Source organism: Ceratotherium simum, chromosome 7, assembly GCF_057802395.1.
Source record: "Ceratotherium simum simum isolate JZ-2026a chromosome 7, ASM5780239v1, whole genome shotgun sequence".
In the NCBI taxonomy this organism is placed as follows: Eukaryota; Metazoa; Chordata; class Mammalia; order Perissodactyla; family Rhinocerotidae; genus Ceratotherium; species Ceratotherium simum.
In genome coordinates this window covers 750,770-762,408 of record NC_141906.1, presented here as the reverse complement: position 1 = coordinate 762,408, position 11,639 = coordinate 750,770, and the positions used below count along the sequence as shown (strand labels likewise).

The 11,639-nt window shown below is 48.4% G+C and overlaps 1 pseudogene; it reads right to left on the bottom strand.

Moving 5' to 3' along the window:
• Positions 1–3,218: 3,218 nt before the first annotated feature.
• Positions 3,219–11,639, bottom strand: part of LOC147916527 (uncharacterized) — a 93,253-nt pseudogene continuing 84,832 nt past the window's right edge.

The following is an 11,639-nucleotide window of genomic DNA, read 5'->3' as shown; positions in this document are numbered from 1 at the left end:
TGATAAAGGCACCTCCTCCTGGAGAGCCTGTTCCCACTGTAGAGTGGGGACAGTAGTCATGAGGAAGGGTGCCTCCTCCTGGAGAGCCTGTTCTCACTGTAGAGTGGGGACACTAGTCATGATAAAGGCACCTTCCCCTGGAGAGCCTGTTCTCGCTGTAGAGTGGGGCAGTAGACATGATAAAGGCCACTTCCTGCTAGAGAGCCTGTTCTCACTGTAGAGTGGGGACAGTAGTCACGATTAAGGCACCTCCTCCTGGAGAGCCTGTTCTCACTGTAGAGTGGGGACAGCAGTCATGATAAAGGCACCTCCCCCTGGAGAGCCTGTTCTCACTGTAGAGTGTAGAGTAGGGACACTAGTCATGATAAAGGCACCTCCCCCTGGAGAGCCTGTTCTCACTGTACAGTGGGGACACTAGTCATGATAAAGGCACCTACCCCTGGAGAGCCTGTTCTCACTGTACAGTGGGGACACTAGTCATGATAAAGGCACCTCCCCCTGGAGAGCCTGTTCTCACTGTACAGTGGGGACACTAGTCATGATAAAGGCACCTCCCCCTGGAGAGCCTGTTCTCACTGTACAGTGGGGACACTAGTCATGATAAAGGCACCTCCCCCTGGAGAGCCTGTTCTCACTGTAGAGTGGGGACAGTAGTCATGATAAAGGCACCCTCCCCTGGAGAGCCTGTTCTCACTGTACAGTGGGGACACTAGTCATGATAAAGGCACCTCCCCCTGGAGAGCCTGTTCTCACTGTACAGTGGGGACACTAGTCATGATAAAGGCACCTCCCCCTGGAGAGCCTGTTCTCACTGTACAGTGGGGACAGTAGTCATGATAAAGGCACCTCCCCCTGGAGAGCCTGTTCTCACTGTAGAGTGGGGACACTAGTCATGATAAAGGCACCTCCCCCTGGAGAGCCTGTTCTCACTGTACAGTGGGGACAGTAGTCATGATAAAGGCACCTCCCCCTGGAGAGCCTGTTCTCACTGTACAGTGGGGACACTAGTCATGATAAAGGCACCTCCCCCTGGAGAGCCTGTTCTCACTGTACAGTGGGGACACTAGTCATGATAAAGGCACCTCCCCCTGGAGAGCCTGTTCTCACTGTACAGTGGGGACACTAGTCATGATAAAGGCACCTCCCCCTGGAGAGCCTGTTCTCACTGTAGAGTGGGGACAGTAGTCATGATAAAGGCACCCTCCCCTGGAGAGCCTGTTCTCACTGTACAGTGGGGACACTAGTCATGATAAAGGCACCTCCCCCTGGAGAGCCTGTTCTCACTGTAGAGTGGGGACACTAGTCATGATAAAGGCACCTCCCCCTGGAGAGCCTGTTCTCACTGTACAGTGGGGACAGTAGTCATGATAAAGGCACCTCCCCCTGGAGAGCCTGTTCTCACTGTAGAGTGGGGACACTAGTCATGATAAAGGCACCTCCCCCTGGAGAGCCTGTTCTCACTGTACAGTGGGGACAGTAGTCATGATAAAGGCACCTCCCCCTGGAGAGCCTGTTCTCACTGTACAGTGGGGACACTAGTCATGATAAAGGCACCTCCTCCTGGAGAGCCTGTTCCCACTGTAGAGTGGGGACAGTAGTCATGATAAAGGCACCCTCCCCTGGAGAGCTTGTTCTCACTGTGGAGTGTAGAGTGGGGACACTAGTCATGATAAAGGCACCTCCCCCTGGAGAGCCTGTTCTCACTGTACAGTGGGGACACTAGTCATGATAAAGGCACCCTCCCCTGGAGAGCCTGTTCTCACTGTAGAGTGTAGAGTGGGGACAGTAGTCATGATTAAGGCACCTCCTCCTGGAGAGCCTGTTCCCACTGTAGAGTGGCGACAGTAGTCATGATAAAGGCACCCTCCCCTGGAGAGCCTGTTCTCACTGTGGAGTGGGTACAGAAGTCATGAGAATCATACTCAGCCCTCAGGGCAGTTACAGGATGAGTGGACTGAATGCGCATGCAAGATCTTTGAGAACTGAAAAGTGAGATACAAGTTTAAGGATTTCTCCCTGTTGACCCTACTGAGAGGGTCAAATGCCAGAGTTCAGATAAATCAATGCCTACGAAACCAGGCTTCTTGTTGATAGTCTTTCTGAGTTTTCAAAATATTGTGTGAACTGTTTTTAAAATCTCAAGATTGATCCATCACTACGTGAAACTGAATGGATTAAATGACACAGAAACAGCAATTAGCATTGTTTCTATCATGGTGACGGCATTCCAAAGTTATTTATATGTGTCCGGCATTTGGAACTCAGTTGAACAAAAGCAGATCAAGAGTCTCCAAATATTCAAAAAACATCCAGGGACCCAACTGTAAAAGGTCACATGTTATCAAGGGAGGAACTTGAGGCCCAGAGAGAGAAACCCACGTTCTCCATCACAGGCCTGGGGCAGTGGGAGACTCCTTCCTCACTCCAGCTCAACGTTCTCTGAAGAAGGCGAGAGGAGCACCTCCCTCGCAGGAGAGGAGAAAGAGAAGTAAGGAACGCGAAGCACTTTGTGGTCAGCGCTAGTGAATGGTAACCATTTTTATTAATACACCAAAGCAGGGTCCTCATATATTTCAGCATCAAGGATTTGATCATTTGTGGTTACTTTTAGACTTCAAGCCATGGCATCAGTGACTGATGGGGGTTGTGGATTTATCAGAAAATTGCCAAAAGTGTGTTTGTTGTTTTATATAGATGAAAGAAGGGCGGTTATTTTAAAAAGTCCACATCTTTTAAAAACAAAAAAGAGGTCACGTGGGTATTAACTATAAGAAGCTGAGGACATTTAATGAATCATACCAGATTAGTGAACCCAACCCATGGCAAATATGTGCCGTGCTCTGATATAGGAGATAAAGCAAGATGCGTGTGGAGAGCACGCCTGGGGCCTGCAGAGTCCCCCGGAGGAGCTCCAGCTGAACAGCATTAGGCCCGTCCCCTCCTCTCTCAGAGCTGCTTCCCCGTCTGTAGCAGAGGTGAGAGCAGCGCCTGCTCACAGGCGGGCCTGAGGGCTCCGCAAGACCATGTGAAGCACTTTTTCTTGGGCCTGATGCAAGGAGATGCTTGGTCGACAGAGTTAGATGTGTCTCTTGTAAAAAGTTTTAAGGAACTGACAGTCATTATAAGGATAAAAACAGATGTTAAGGAATCAAAAGAAATCGTTTAGAGAACAATCTAAACTTTATTCTCAGACAGGTGCAATTCCACGTACGGACGACTCACACTGAAGCCAGGCTCGTCAGCCTCGGAAGGCCCCTCCCGAAGTCTTCTGGAGGCCCGTTGGCTTGCTGGTGGCTGGATTCACAAAGACGTGGACAGAAGACCTGGTGGTACAGGCCAAAGCATCAAAATGCACCAGCTTGGGGTGGCCAAAGAATGGCCGTCCCGGAGGTCCTGGTGACCTGCTGAAGGCAGCTTCTTGGTGGGCTCAGGCGAAATGAGGCCAAGCGGTAATGCACGCTGGAGTGACCCACTTTCTCCAAGGCCAGAGCAGCCACTGGGCCTTGAGGAAGGCCGCCAGTGCGTGGAAGGTGCACTGATGGGCCACCATGAATCCCACTAGGGGCATCAGCAAGCCGGTGTGCAGGCCGCAGTGCCCAGGTTAAACCACCACGCTGGCTTCAGGTCACTGTGCTCCAGCCTCAAAGGGCCTCCAATCACACCCCAGCTCCACCACTCACTCGCCGAGTTACTCGGGCAAGTTACTGAACTTCCCTACAATTGACACGATGACACAGTGTTCATAACCCCAGTACCTACCTCATAGGCTGTGAGCATCAGATGACAGAGACATCTAGTCCAGGATACCATTTAAGACATGAACACTTCCCAGACGTGGTGAGTCCTCAGTAAACATCGGCTCTTGTTGACATGATGATATCCACCTTTTCCTTGTTTCCTATCCTGAAAAGCCAGGTACTTGTGTGTTCAATTGGAAGAGAAAATTCACTTACTAGACACAGTCATTGTCTCTTATCTCTGCCCTTAGGTTGCAATCTCTTTAAAGACAGTGGCTGTGTCATCTTTATTTTTTAAGTTTGTCAACTAGAAATGAGGCTGCACTTGTGATAAATCTGGAGGTTGAACAGAATTGGAAATAAAAAGCATAATGCTGAGTTACAGCCTCTCCCCTCCTCCCACCTAAGAGGCCCACTTACGATTTGAACTTTTTAATCATATTGTCTTGTTGTCTTGTTTTCCTGAGAAAATTACGACTGAGTGTGAGAATTCACCGTAAGGGAACAATGGGGTTGTATAAAGGTTTGACTACAAAGTCAGTCCTGAATCATGTTCACAGAAAGAAGCTACGAGTCTCGGCCCGGGGAGGCCGCCGTGACGCTGTGGCACTGACCCCTGATGTCACTCGTGTGACATTAGATACCTTCATTTGCTGACATGGAAAGCCGTTCACTGAAAACGGTCAGGTTACAGAATAGCAGGTGGCACCTGATCTCACTTGTTATATAAGACATACTGGTTTATGTTCTTATTGCCTAGAAAACACTTGGAAAGGATGGACTCCAAATGTTTTCAGTAGTTATCTAGCAGTGGAATTTGGGGTCATTTTTTTCTTCTTTTTGCTTGTATGAATTTTCCAGAATGAACATGATTTGCCTTTGAAATAAGATAAAATGTTATTTTTCAAAATGTCTGAATATGAATTTCACTTTTTAAAAAAGCACTGGGGAGATGAGCAGGCTGGGTAAAGCAAGCTCCTTCCGCCCGCTAGGACCTTGCCTCTGGCTGCCCTCCCCGAGGGGCCTTCCTCGTGAACACGGCCCGCTGCCTGCCCGCTGCCTGCCCGGGGAGGGAAAAGGGAACAGGAAGAAAAGCTTGGCGCTTCCGCATGACCCCAGATCCAGCGAGAACCAGGCTCTCCCCTGGCATCTCCCATGCTTCTCTGTGGCCACTGCTGTCCTGTTCTCGCCACCGCCTGCTCTTCTCTGCAGGCACTGACAGGAAAGAGAGGGCCTCTTCCCACGGGGAGAGTGGTGTTTCGTGAGCTCCCTGTGTCCGAGCCCAGCCACACACCCTTAAATAACTGACACGCAGGAACAATGCCATCTGTCCAGGAGCACCTGGTAGCCAGGCTGTGCGAGGTGCTTTGCGTTTTGTATTCAGTCTTCAAAACACCCCTGCGAGGCAGGTCTCCTTTTCCCCATTTCACAGCAAAGAAGGTAAAGTGGGAAGGCTGAGTAAATTTCCCAAAGGCACGTGTGCACTAAGTGGTGGTTCTCTGGGCCCGAAGTTCACGTTTGCTCCCCTATTCTGGCTTCTCAGTTGGTGAAGCCAAAATCTACCTTTTAGTGCAGTGGATGAACTGCATTTTCTTTAAATATTTCTCTGACTTTAAGAATTACCTTTTCTCTAAGTGTTGTGTTTGGACAACAGACCTCCTATTTACAAGTCCATGACCCAGTCTGATTTGGTTGGTGGAAACAGGGCACTCAGCGAGAATTTTTCCATCGTTTCACTTTTTCAGGTTTCGATTTTTATCGGAGTTTGTACGCGTGTACATACGCTGAGAAGTCAAGTCGTTGCTCGAGGCTGATTACAGGGGCAGTAGTTGTCCGCTGCTCACACCTTGGTCACGGTCTCCGTCAAGTTCTCGGAGTGAATCCGTCCCTCCACAGCCTCCACCGCGCATCAGACACAGAGCCGCAGCACCGAGCAAGAGCGGGTTCTCAGTGTTGGGGGCCGGCGGGGGGTGTCCGCTCTCGTCCCCTCTGCTGGAGGAAGGTGCTGGTTGTGTTTCTTCCTCCTCCCCTTTCCTTCTTCTCCTCCTCTCCCTTCCTTCCTCCTCAGCAAACATGTACTGTGCACCACTCTGCTCCCAGCAGTGCTGGCGTGGAAGAGAGGCCAGTGGACATGCCGCACGTGACAGTCCCTGCCCTCCTGGGTCCAGAGAGGACGCAGCCCAGGACGCAGTGTGACGAACGCCATGTGGGAGAAAACGAGGCCTCTGCAAGCTCTTGGCAGGGGGCCTGACTCCGTATCTAGTGTCAGGGAAGACCTTCTGCGAGAGAGGAGGGAAACGTAGGAAGTGTTCAAGTGAATTGTGGCGGGAAGTCATCCAGGAGGAGGGACGGCATATGTGGGGGCCCAGACAGTAGGGCACGGATATCCCAGAGGTGACACAGGCCCGAGTGGCTGGAACACAGGCTGCCAGAGAGGAGTGGGCTCGACTGGGGAGGGTCTTGTTAAGGAATCTGGATTTTATCCTGGGGCAGTGGGAAGCCACTACATGAGTTGTATGCAAGGGAGAGGCAAGATCAAGTTTGGTAGAACAAGCATCGTGGCTTTGATTGGACAGTGGGTCAGACAGAACAATAACGTCTGCAGGATGATTGGGCAGCTACACAGCCCTGCGAATAAGCTGGCGGCTTGGGCTGCCGTCGCGACGGGGGAGATGGAGAAAACTGGATGCAATCAAGAGAGGTTTTGCATAAGGTTTGATGATAAATCAGAATGAAGGAGACTACGCCCAGTCTGGGCGACTTATTGACGCCTTTGTTTGTGGAGAGAGGGAAGGTGGAGAAGGAGAGGCTGGGGTGCAGGTGAGGGAAATGAGGAACTCTGCTGTGAAGGGGTCGCATCAAGGAGCCTGTGGGCCTCTGAGGAGCGCACCAGGATGGTAATAACCTCACTAAGAACGTTCTTTAGCCCTGCACTACACGCCAGGCCTTCTATTAAGTACACGACTAGATTGTGTCTCCAAGAGGCATCTGGGCCTGATGCTCAGAAAGAGGTCTGGGCTGGAGACAGGAGTGGAGAGACCGCCTGAGATGTAAACTCGGCGGGTATTGTAAAGGGTTGAGGCCGGCTGATGTAAGACGCTCAGGTTGGGGGACCCCAGGTGGGCTGGAAAGCAGATGCCCAGTCTGACCCTGCACAAATCCAGCTTTTAAAAAATATGGGGCAGACGATGTAAAACCCATGCGTGGCCTGCCTGGATTTGTCTTCTGGTCCCCAGTTGTGACCTCTGGGAGAGACAGTAATCGACTGTGGGAGAGGGCAGGATGGCCTAGAGGAGAAGACAGAAGGGTGAACTTGAACCCAGGGTGTCAGCCTTACACACGGAAAACCAGCTTTGAATCAGCTCCCAATTGATGATTTCTTAGGATGCAACAAGCGACTGATAAGCGTCTGATTCTGAAGCCGCCTAACCATCGCGGGAGGTGAATGTCCACCCTCTAGGCTTTCGTGTCCCTGCGGTAGTAAACTTCTGGACGGAGGGGTGTTCGAGTTGGAAGACCCCTCAGGGCTCATCTAGAGCAGGGCTCTCCAACACTGTGGCTCAGAATCCTCTGGGGAGCCTGCGAAGCGTCCAGATGCCCAGTGTCCTCCCAGAGCCCTGCGTCAACCTGCAAGGAGGGCCCTGGCACCCCGATTTGAACTGGCCCTGGGGTCTGACGCGCTCAGTGCAGCAGGTGCTCCTCTAGGGCTGCCCCTCTAGTAAGAAACAGCCAGAAAGAGGAAGTGAGTTGCAAGCTGCTAGAAAGGGGCAGGATCTGTCTACACTGCATGGTCCCTCCAGCCCCTTCGGCTGGGTCCATTAACCTCCCCACTCCAGCGTCGGCCCCAGCCCAAGACTGGGGACCGATGGGTCTCAGGCATTCAAGGCTCAGAATCAGACCAGCAACGCTCGTGATCTCACCCTGACTTTGTGTCCAGCTCCAACAGTTGGGTTCCATCTGAGCTTACTCCCTTTCCCCAAGCTCCCACCTCCTTCCTTGGGAGGTTCTTCCTCCACCCCAGTGCTGAGGCCCTGCCTGCCTCCCCAGGCCCCGCGTGCCCCTGGAGCAGGAGGCATGTGCACGTGAAGGGCACGGTGCCTCTGGGTCTGGTGAGGACACAGCCCTGTCGCCTCCTGAGGTCTGGAGAGAGGCTCCTGTCCAACGCTGGGAGGCCAGTGGGCCTGTGGCACAGATACACCTTTCAGAAAGGTGAGGCTATTTTTGTCACTCGCTATAAATAGCATAGGATGGGCCACAGCATGTGGTTGGCCACCTGGAATGCCAGGGCAGGATTCTGGCAGGAAGTCCGTCCCCACACTCCCCGAAAATAAGAATAAGCACAAGCTTGGCAGCGTGACCCCAGGACTGTGCTGAGTCTCTGGGAGGTCCCACTGGAACTGCTGGGAGCTGCTGACGGGATCTCAGGGCTCAGGGTCTGCACGGGCCCGCCTGGGGGACAGGAGGTTCTGTGGTTACCAGGAGAAATACATACAGACCTGGGGAGAAAAGACCTTAAATGGGAGTGTGACTAAGTGGGAAGTACTTAGGAACGTACTCTGAGTGTCTTTGTACAGACACGCACCTTTAGTCAAGCCTGTCTGCCTATTGCCCTCACAGAATGATGCTGGTCTAACTGAAATTAATTGCATGCAAGTCCCCACATCAGCCACTTCTACAGACGCTGGCCTGCAGTGCAGAAATCGGGCTGAGAGCTGAAGTCTTCAGACCTGGGTTTGAATCATGGCCCTGCCGCTGTGCAACTTCAACACGTCCACGTCCCAGAGCCTCAGTCTCCTCATCTCTAAAGTGGAGGTAATAACACAGACCTGATGGGACTTCTGTGACAATTAAATAAGCAATCCATATTTTATATGTCCTAGCTGATTTCTGAAACTTAAAGATTTTTGTTGTTATTGTTGTTAGTCTGTTTTTTGAATTTTGTAAATAGTTTTGTTCTCTAGGGGTGGAGACTTACATTTGTCTTTGGGCCAAAGTTTTCCTTTATTTTGGGAAGACCCTTTGTGTCAGGACCTTGGTAACAAATGGGGGTGTGGACACTAGTGATCTCACAGGGGACTATGGACAAAGGCCACTGTATTGTTCCTTCAGGTGGTTTCAAGAGCAGGGGACACGAGAACCAGGTGAGCAGAGCAGAAAGAACAGGATGGGTGAGGCGTAGTGATAGCTACTCTTTAGGAACTTCGAGGAAGAGCTGAGGGATGCTTTGAAGGGAAGAGAAGACTGGTCCACAACTGAGCCAGGGTAAGTTTGAGCCAATGTAATTTGCATAGTAAATGGTATGGTATAGTATAGTATAGTATAGTGTAGTATAGTATAGTGTAGTATAGTGTAGTATAGTATAGTGTAGTATAGTGTAGTATAGTGTAGTATAGTATAGTGTAGTATAGTGTAGTATAGTGTAGTATAGTATAGTATAGTGTAGTGTAGTATAGTGTAGTATAGTGTAGTGTAGTGTAGTGTAGTGTAGTGTAGTATAGTGTAGTATAGTGTAGTATAGTGTAGTATAGTGTAGTGTAGTATAGTGTAGTATAGTATAGTGTAGTGTAGTATAGTATAGTGTAGTATAGTATAGTGTAGTGTAGTATAGTATAGTATGGTATAGTGTAGTATAGTATAGTGTAGTGTAGTATAGTGTGGTATAGTGTGGTATAGTATGGTATAGTATAGTATAGTATAGTGTAGTATAGTATAGTGTAGTATAGTATAGTGTAGTATAGTGTAGTATAGTGTAGTATAGTATAGTATAGTATAGTGTAGTATAGTATAGTATAGTGTAGTATAGTGTAGTATAGTGTAGTATAGTATAGTATAGTGAAGTATAGTGTAGTATAGTGTAGTATAGTGTAGTGTAGTATAGTGTAGTGTAGTGTAGTGTAGTATAGTGTAGTATAGTGTGGTATAGTATGGTATAGTATAGTATAGTGTAGTATAGTGTAGTGTAGTGTAGTGTAGTGTAGTATAGTATAGTATAGTGTAGTATAGTATAGTGTAGTATAGTGTAGTATAGTGTAGTGTAGTGTAGTGTAGTGTGGTATAGTATAGTGTAGTGTAGTATAGTGTAGTATAGTGTGGTATAGTATGGTATAGTATAGTGTAGTATAGTGTAGTATAGTATAGTGTAGTATAGTGTAGTATAGTGTAGTATAGTATAGTGTAGTATAGTGTAGTATAGTGTAGTATAGTGTAGTATAGTGTAGTATAGTGTAGTATAGTGTAGTATAGTGTAGTATAGTATAGTATAGTATAGTATAGTGTAGTGTAGTATAGTGTAGTATAGTGTGGTATAGTGTGGTATAGTATGGTATAGTATAGTATAGTATAGTGTAGTGTAGTATAGTGTAGTATAGTATAGTATAGTATAGTATAGTGTAGTATAGTGTAGTATAGTATAGTGTAGTGTAGTATAGTGTAGTATAGTGTGGTATAGTATTCTATACTATAGTATAGTATAGTGTAGTGTAGTATAGTGTAGTATAGTATAGTATAGTGTAGTATAGTGTAGTATAGTATAGTGTAGTATAGTGTAGTATAGTATAGTGTGGTATAGTGTGGTATAGTATTCTATACTATAGTATAGTATAGTGTAGTGTAGTATAGTGTAGTATAGTATAGTGTAGTGTAGTATAGTGTAGTATAGTATAGTATAGTATAGTGTAGTGTAGTATAGTGTAGTGCAGTATAGTAATACTACACTGACTAGCGTGTACTGCATTGTCATAACAGATGGAGTTTACTCAAGAGGTACAGCAGAAGTCTTGCCTGGTCCCGTTGTGGCAATGATGCAAGCACACCCATTTGTGGAGCTAAGACCTTGTCACAGAAACTGGTAAATCAGTCCAGACTGCATCCGAGTTTTACTAACTCAACTATATCGCTGGCTTTTGGAGCTGGTGATATGGCTGTTACGGGGTCTCTTCTCTGGTGGAGCTGACACTTAATCCACGAGAGACAGTAATGGTACCTCAGTACAGAAAGGCAGGTGCTCAGAGGAGAGGGCTATGGGGGTGTGAGATGCCACAACACGGGAGCCTGACCCAGATGGAGCAGGGGGTGCTCAGTTAGGCCCTGTGGCTGGACGGAGGAATAGCTTCAGACATTCGAGAAGGGGCTCAAAGGACCGTACCTGGGCTTTGTGGCTGGCTTCCCCCACTCACAAAGGTCAGCACTGATCATAAAGCACTTACAGCCAAAGCAGATGCCTCCACTAGCCCCTTCTAGTCTTAGAGGCTATTGATGAAACCCAGGTTCCGCACGGTGACCCCACACCCTCGGCTCCAGGGCGGTTTCTCCTGGCTACCCGTTGCTTTGCATGGCTATGCCTGTGACCTCGTCCCACTCTCTCTGAGTATAGTTTGAGGTCCAGGTTCTTCAAGTATTTCAAAAGGAATATTCTTCCAAACCCGGGGGAATGACCACACAGACAAATAAACTTAGCTGAAGACCTTTAAGCTGTTTTGCTTCCAAAAGGGATGGGAGGCAGCTAAGATAAAAATGGGAAGAACTGTTTTCTGAGAACCTCACATTTTGAACAAATATGACCTGAAGAATATTGAGTTTTTTCCTTTGGTTAGTTTCATGTTGCTTTTTAGTGCGTTTTGGCTTAAGTAACAAGAAAGATTTCTTAGAACTCAAGTTGAGCACGATGTTAGACTGAGCAAATATCTAGACAAGCTTTACCCCATGCTAGGTTTATCCTGCCAGTGGACAATATAAAAAAATAAAAATGGTCTTTCTAAACCAGGTTGCCTAACTCCAAATACAAGAAGCTAATGTAATGAGCTGGCATGAGCTCACATTAGGAAAATGCGCAGACCCAGCTGGCCGCAGCTCACTGCTACTGCAATTTTCAAAGTGCATGCGCTGTGTCTGCAAAGTGAGCAA